The following is a 9,260-nucleotide window of genomic DNA, read 5'->3' on the forward strand; positions in this document are numbered from 1 at the left end:
TTGTGGAAGTGCTAATTGGTTTCTTAATATCGATGACATAGATGCATTCGTCATAGTTTTAGCATTACGGTAAATTCGTGTCAAATATATATAACAACAGATTTGGATGCTTTTAAAAAACATATATAAATAAATATTTAAAATAAGAAATATAAATTTAGACTTTTATAAATTGATTGAAATATATAATTTTTTTAAAATAATAATACAAATAAATCATACATAAAAAAATTGACTTCAGAATAAAGAAATCATATTACTTAAATACGTTTTTAAAACAATGAAAAATAAGTCATATTTTGAAATACATACTTTTAGTTTTTGTTAGCAGTCCCACTTTATTATAAAAACATATTTTAAGACTTTTTAGCTAATTTGATTTTTAAAACTTAGGTGATTTTTATTCATATATACATATATTTGAAAAATATACGATAATGATTTAATATTTAACTCCTTATTATTAATCAAATAATTAAAAGACTTAAAAAAGTAAAGTCCTACTAATGAAGTACCACTTTTAGGGATGGCAACGGGGCGGGGCGGGTACGGGTATCATGATCCCATCCCCATCCCCATAATAAAAATTCATCTCCATCCCCATCCCCAAACCCAACGGGTATACAACTTTTGACCCATCCCCATCCCCACTGGGTAACGGGTATTTTCTTATACCCATACCCATACCCATTTTTTTTATTGTTCCATATATCAATTAAATATTTTTTATAAAAAAAATTTAAAAATCACACCAACGGAATCATGATACTATCAAAATATTCAATATTAAAATAACATACTCTTTTTGATTTTCATGATGTCAAATATTAAGAAAAATATTATAATAGTATAAATCTCAAATTAAAGTATCAAATAACAACTAAATAAAATTCAAATAATTATATAAAAGCTAAAAAATTACACATTACTAAAATTTTATAATAACCAAAATATTTATTAATTTTACAAATGATCAGTGGTTTCATTTGCATTCGATCCACCTACACATAGAAAAAAAATGAAAAATTAGATATGATATAATAATTGAAATTGAAAATTTTAATTACTAGAATATAATGTACCTTCTTCATCAGATTCATTTTCACTCATGAGAACATCTTTTCCTTTTAATTTTTTAACACCTACAAACACCAAATGTAGAATATTAGATGAGAATTCACAAAAAATACTAACAAAAAATATTAATAAATTTGAGTAACTTACCTAGATGGTTTGAGTTCCATATCCAACTTCTTGTACACATCAAAGCCTCTATAGTAATATGATGAAGTCGACTACGGTGAGAAGTTAATATCTGACCACCAGTACTAAAAGCAGATTCAGAAGCTACAGTTGTTATTGGAATAGCTAAAACATCCCTTGCAATTGCTTGAAGGGTTGGAAACTTTAACCCATTTGTTTTCCACCATGATAGGATATCAAATTCTTGTGTAACCGGCAAATTATCTTCTTCCAAGTAATAATCCAACTCTGTTTTCATAACTGTAGTTCTAGATTTTTTCTTTTTTGCCATAAACTCTAAAAATTCATTCGCATCATTATCAACATCCTTTCCCAACTCCAATGATGTAGCTCTATAAGAAGAAGTTTCATTCTTTTTTGATTGATATTCCAAAACCAAATCATAGCACATTTGACGAATCCTACTAAGTTTCAGATCAAAATCATTACCATACAATTTATAAAAATAATATTCTAACATGTCCATCTTGTACCTTGGATCTAAAACTGAAGCAATTGCCAATATATCATGAATAACACTCCAGTAACTTTCAAATTTCTTTAACATTTGTATTGTCATATTTTGAATGGTTATCTCAGGAGATTTAACCCAATCATTTATTGCAATCTCGATCTCACAAATCTTTGGGAAAAAGATGTTGGCAGTTGGGTATTTGGAGCCAGAAATGATTTTTGTGATGTCATTAAATAATTTTAGCCTTCGACAAACATCCTTTGCAAATTCCCACTGCATATCAGTTGGCAAAGAAGTGTATTGAGCTTCACGTTGCTTTAACCTAAAAAACACATCCTTATAACATATGGCAATATCAAGCATCTTGTAAGTAGAATTCCATCTAGTTGGGCAATCCAAGCTTAACTTTTTAGTGAAAGAAATTCGCAATTGTCTAGCTGTTTCCTCAAATTTTTCCATTCTTTTAGGAGTTGCTGTCCAATATGCTACACTTTCTCGAATTTTTTCCACCCCTTCTTTTAGGACGGCTAACCCTTCTTTCACAATCAAATTAAGGATATGTGCTGAACAACGCATATGAAGCAAAGACCCTTTCTTAATGAGTGTGTCCAACTTCAACTTATCCTTAATTTTTTCAATCATGCTATCATTTGTGCTGCAGTTGTCTAAAGTGATAGTAGACAATTTTGTATCAATATTCCAATCGAACAAACAATCAACTAATACATTGCAAAGTCGATCAGCTGTGTGAGGTGCGGGAACATAAATGAACCTATAAATTAAGCAATATTTTGTAAGACATATAATCTTTCTAGAGGTGCATAAAAAAAATTACTGGAAAATTTATAAATTAAAAAAGGTGTACCTCAAAATTATATTTTGCAATGTCCAATTGTCATCAATATAGTGAGCTGTGATAGACATATACCCTTTCTTTTGATTGCTTGCAGTCCACATATCCGATGTAATTGCTATTCTTCCTTTATTTGTATCTATCAACTTCATAACAACTTGTTTTTCATGTTCATAGATGCCGAGTATCTCTTTCTTTATCGTATTTCGTGAAGGAAGTTGAAATAATGGTTGAATTGTTGTCACGAATCTAATAAAACCAATATGGTCCACTATTGACAATGGATATTCATGCAATATAATCATTGTTGCAAGTTCCCTCTTGGCATTTTCTTCATTATAAGCTCCACAAGCCAATTCCTTTTTGCCACTTGAAATCTTAGAAAAAAGTGTTTTTTGTCCCCCTTTTCCTTTTGCTAAAGCCTTCTTTTGAATACATATGTTTGTATGATGGTGCAAGTGCTTTGTTCCATTCTTTGTTTCTCCACCAAGCAGTTTCTTGCAATAGTTACATTTAGCTTTGTATTTTCCATCAACTTTTATCTTTTCAAAGTGTTCCCACACAACACTTTTCAATTTCCCTTTCTCAGGCTCTACTTGTGTTGTTGAATGTATTTCATCATGAACTTCTGAAGGTGTTTGCGTAGATGGATTCAATGGAGATTGACTGTCATTATTGGAACTTTGAAAGGGAGTTGGTTGTTGTGAACACTGTGGTGGACTTGGTACCTGCAAATCTTGATCTCCTGTGCTCATTTTCTCTAGAAACTAACATACGTAACAAAAAAAAATCAAACAAAGTAAAAAGGTTAATTTCTTTTTTAACAAAATATAAAAGGAAAACCAATAATCAAGTTTAAAAATATTTCAAATATTTTTTATACTATTAAAAATTTATATTATACCACTTAAACGAAATAGCACAAATAACAAAATTAAATTAATAATAATTCAAATTTAAACATAGATTCTTCATCTTTTGATCTTGAATTAAATTAAGGATTTATGCAATTGAGCACTTAAAATTGAGAATTAAACATTATCATGAAACAAAAAATAAATAATAAATAAAATTATCATAAAGGAGTAAAGATAATTAAATGTGTGACCCAAATTTGAGAATATCCATTTGAACATAACATAACGGAAAAAAAAATGTATAATTAAGATTATGATAAAAGGAAAAGTACCTTGAAGATCTGCTTAAACCTTAAAGAACAAGCCAAACAATTAAAAGAGAGTAAAAAAGTGTATAACCAAAGTAACAAAAAGAAGAGCTACAAAATAAGAGTCAAACATTTTCATGAAAATAAATAAATAAATAAAGATAATCAAATGTGTAACCTAAAAATTATTTCATAGAATGAGATTGAGGAACACCTATTTGAACATAACCATGTACAGAGAGTAAAAATTATGTAATAAGAAGAAGAAAAATTACCTTCAAAATTAAATCTTGAAAAACAAACCAGACAATTGAGAGAGTAAACAAAGTGTATAACAAAAAACAAAGAGAATAAGAAATATTTATATATATATATATATATATATATATATATTATATTATATTATATTATATATTATATTACTATGTATATATATATTATATGTGTGGATATCTTATGTTTATATATATATATATATATATATATATATATATATATATATATAATTATTTATATATATTATATTATATTATATATTATATTATTATTACTATGTATATATATTATATGTGTGGATATCTTATGTTTATATATATATATATATATATATATATATATTTTTATAGATATATATTTATTTTAAGTATATATTATATTATATTATATTATATAATAATATATATTATATTATTATGTATATATATTATATGTATATGCGTAGATATTTTATGCTTATATATATATATATATATATATATATATATATATATATATATATATATATATATTTCTTTTAAATTTTTATAAATTTGTAATGTTATAAATTTGTTTATAAAAGATCTCACTAGTTAAATGATTAATTTGTTTTATACGTATATATTATATATATTATATTATATTATTATGTATATATATTATATGTATATTATATTATATTATATTATATTACATGTATATGTGTAAATATATATATATATATATATATATATATATATATATATATATATATATATATATAAAAGTATATTTTATTTATATGTATATATACTATATTATATTATATTATATTATATTATATTATATTTTATGTGTAAATATATTATTTATTTATATATATATTTTAGATTATTTAATAAATTATAAATAGTTTAGTAATTTAAGCGGGGACGGGTATTTGGGCGGGTATATATATCCCCATCCCCATCCCTATCCCCAGTTGAAAATTTCGGGTATTACCCATACCCATACCCATACCCAGTCAAAGCGGGGATTCCCGTCAAAACGGGGACGGGTTCGGGTGATACCCACGGGCACAGGTTTATTTGCCATCTCTAACCACTTTATTAAAACAATATAAAGATTAAAAAAAACAAAAAACAGAAATCATGAATCCAAAGCACATCCTACCACTACACTAAAAACAACAAAAAATAGAAAAAAAAAACAAAAATAATGTACTTAAAACAAGACTTTTATCTAAATACAGAAATGATCTGTTTGAAAGTACAACTTTTTATATCTATTTACCTATTTATACTGAAACAAAAAAACTATTTTATTTAATTTTTTAAAAATTTAGCTATTTTTGTTAAAATTTCTCCACTCTTCAATGCGCTCTCTTTCTCTATCTATCATAACATTGCATGGTTTTTCCTTCGCCTTTTGGGTTGGTTCTTGTTTAAGACAGATGCTTGTTGTCTAAATGCAACAAAATAGACATTTTTTTTTCATATAAAAATGCAGAAAAAAAAAAAACTTATTGAGGTGCAAGGAAGAAACTACCTTATTTAAATCCACTACAAGTGTTGTTTTAAATCACTTTGCTTTTTCATGTATTGAAAAATAATTGTTTGCTTCTAGAAAAATTAATACAGTTGACAACTCTTTTGATAATATAATAACATATATTAAATTTGTAAATTAAAAATAAATATAAATAAAATATTATTATTTTAGATTGAATGGTTTTTTTAGTAGTGTCTATGGCCACACGTTTTGTACTGTTCCCCCGTTCTCTCTGGCTAGTTAACACCTCATAAATTAATAACAAAGATATCAGTACATCTTATTTTTCTTTTTATATATTTCATTTTCATGTTTTTATGTATTTATGTATTTGAGACCCTTTATAAAAATATTTACATAGAGATTAAAATTGTAGCTATTTGGTTTTAAAAAATAAGAACCGACAACTTGTAATAAATGACAAAGACAAATAATGTTACATAGAGAAAAGGAAACATCATCGGCTATTTTCTAAAGACCAGACTTCACACCTAACAACGTGAAATTCGTTGAGAGAAATATTTATTTAATATGAGTATTTTTGTTAATTTAATCTCACATTTATGATAATTTTTAAAATATATATTTTATAAAAATAATTTTTAAATAATGCATAATTTTATTGGAGGATATATTATTACATAAATGAATTATTTATCTTAATTTTATGAGTCTTGCAATTCCATTTAAATTTAAGCATTCTACTTAATCTCAATCTTAAGGTTAACGTAAATACTGTAACTTATTTTTGTAAGTCGTACATTTGTTACCACACTTTAATACTTAAAAACATGTTCTCAATTTCTGTCGCTGAAAACAATTTTTTTTTAGATATAATATTTGTATAAACAATGTCACATCATTTAGCTGATAATAAATTGTATTATGCGATTTTTATATAAACAAATACATTTTATTCCACACACTATGATGAATAGGACATTGTTGTTTTGACTATGAATCATGTAGAGAAAAATGCAATAATTACATTTTGGATCGATTGATTGAGATTGTGATTTATCATTCGAAGCCAGCTTAATTTTTCAACATTTCTATTTTTTGAAATTATTTTTAAGAAAACTGTCTAACCACTTTTTAATTGATTATAGAATGAAGTTCAATTTATTTTCTTTTTAAAAAGTTGATTTTGAAAATAATCTATTAAATAAAGTCTAGTTTTTCTCGAGGTTTTTTTCGTAAATGTTGCAATTTTAATCATACTTTCCTAAACTGGTCACCAGGTAGGTCGTGTGAAAATGGTATAACTTAGTCTTGAAGAAGTCGTGCCAAAGTGAAATGATTTTGATTAAGTTGTGCTGAAGTCGTCCCAAATAGCAGAGATTTCAATATCTTTTATGAAGTCGTCACAAAGAGAGACGACTTCACTTAAATTAATTACTTCATCGAAACCAAAGTATTGTCATAATGACACGACTTCAGTATTGAATTAAAAGAAAAGTCTTGTCATAATGGCACGACTTCCGTGTATTGGGCTATAGAGAAAGTCTTGTCGTAATGGCACTACTTCAGTGTGTTGGGCTATAAAGAAAGTCTTACCATAATGGTACGACTTCATTGTTAATATTAATACATACATAAAATAAAAGTTAAAAAAGAGAAAGAATTATTTCGTTATGATAATATTAAATTGAATAAAGAAGTTAAAATTTTTATTGTATATATAAATCATAAAAGATATACAAAGGTAAAGAAAAGAAAAAAGAAAGAGTTTTTTAATAACAAATATATGAGATCCAATAATTTTTGGTTGATATATACTAAAATAAAAGTAAACAACAAAGTCGGTAAACCGAAGTTACGAGAGTTACATAAAATAAAATTTCAGTATTTATTTGGGCAATTGCTTCTATTTTGACCAATACTTTTGCAAAAAGAACATTTTTTTGGTTTATATGGTAGTGACTAGTCCATTTCGTTGTGGATACGAGTTGTAGTTCGTCATCCTAGTTTGTTGTGTCGCATGTGAGGGTCAAACATTAAATTTGGACCAAGTAGACCAATAATCTTCATTTTTATTCAGCGAAACTAAAGTCATCCCAATATGGTACGACTTCTTCCATTATCAATATAATATTGAAGTCTCTCCAATATGGAACGACTTATTCATTAACAATTTCATAAAAAGTCTTCCCATATTGGCACGACTTTGCTTAGAGTGTCAAGTAAAGTCGTCTCAGTATGACACGACTTCTCAACAACACAGAAGTCTCTCCATGTTGGCACGACTTCAGTTTATTTTAATTAAAATTATCTGATATTGGCATAACTTCTTTATTGTGAAACCGTACCATCTTGGCACGACTTACCCTTCGATGGAATCTAAAAAAAATTTGCACTACTTTAGTAATTACAAAAATAAATTACACCATTGTAGAAAAAAAAAACCTTTTCTCGATCGAGTTCTATTAAAATATTTTTTTATTCTACTGAATGTTAAAAATATTTTATTTTTTCTGTTTAAGTATTTCATTGTTGAGGTTATCTCACTCCTTTCCTCTTGGTCAAATTCACTTATTAGTATGTTTGTAATTTAAAAGAGAAAGAATTAGTTAACATCTGAGTGAGAGGAGATTGTAGATAATAAGATCAAGTTAATGAAAGTAGAGTATTCAATATAATATTTTTTAAATAAAAACTCAATTAAAAATATCAAATTTTAATTAAGCTTAAAATTAGACAAGAATGACTATAAATTAAAATCATGATTAATTATAAAATATTATTTTATAAAATTAGAACTAACATTTAAAAATTAAAATTTAATTGTAAATAATATACAAATTTTCAACATATCAAATTAAAAAAATTTACAATATAATAAAAGTAATTGTAAATGGAAAATGGAAATTATAATTTTATTAGAATAAAAAGCATAAACTTAAATTTCGATAAAAGATTTAAATAGTTGTATATAACGTGGATATTTGAAATTATAATATCGACGAAGATTATCTAAAATAGTTTTATAATTATTATTGTTATACATTACAAAGTATTTCAACATTTCAATACTATATTGGCCAATAAAATTATTATATACATACATACGTGTATCAAATTACTTCACGTGTAAGAATTTTAATATTAAATTTTGTCTTTTCATATCAAATGCATAGGAAAGAGTTAAATAGTTTGAAACAACTATTCTTCGTAGGAGGATAAGGTTTTAAGTATGTGGTGATATGTAAAAAAAACATTATTCACTTATTTTTGACGAGCATTTCAACGATGCTAAAAAATTAAAATACATTGTATTTAAATTATTTGTAATTAAATTTCTTTCAATTTCTAAATAATTTGTTTGGGCAAAAAAATTAAAATACCTTACATTTAAATTTATTGTTTAGATAAAACAATTGAATTGTTTGTGAGATAAAATTTCATTTTAACAATATTTATTTTAGGTTTAATTATGTTTTGAGTTCATGATAAATTTGGAAACCGGCTTGACGACCCAGATGGGTCGGGCAGGCCCGATGACCAAGTCGGACTGATCTAACACGACGACCCAGACAAGTGGGCCGGTTGGGAAACCCAAACGGGTTAGACTAGCCCAACGGCCCATACGGGCCAGTCGTGCTTTCAAGTACGTAGACCTGGCCCAATCTGGTCTATCTGGGTCGTTGGCCTAGCTTGGCCCCACTAGGTCGTCGGGCCCACCTAACGTATTTGGGTAAATGGGCTTGTTTGTGTCATCGGATCTACTCGACCAGTCTATG

This window comes from Vigna unguiculata, chromosome 3, assembly GCF_004118075.2.
Source record: "Vigna unguiculata cultivar IT97K-499-35 chromosome 3, ASM411807v1, whole genome shotgun sequence".
In the NCBI taxonomy this organism is placed as follows: Eukaryota; Viridiplantae; Streptophyta; class Magnoliopsida; order Fabales; family Fabaceae; genus Vigna; species Vigna unguiculata.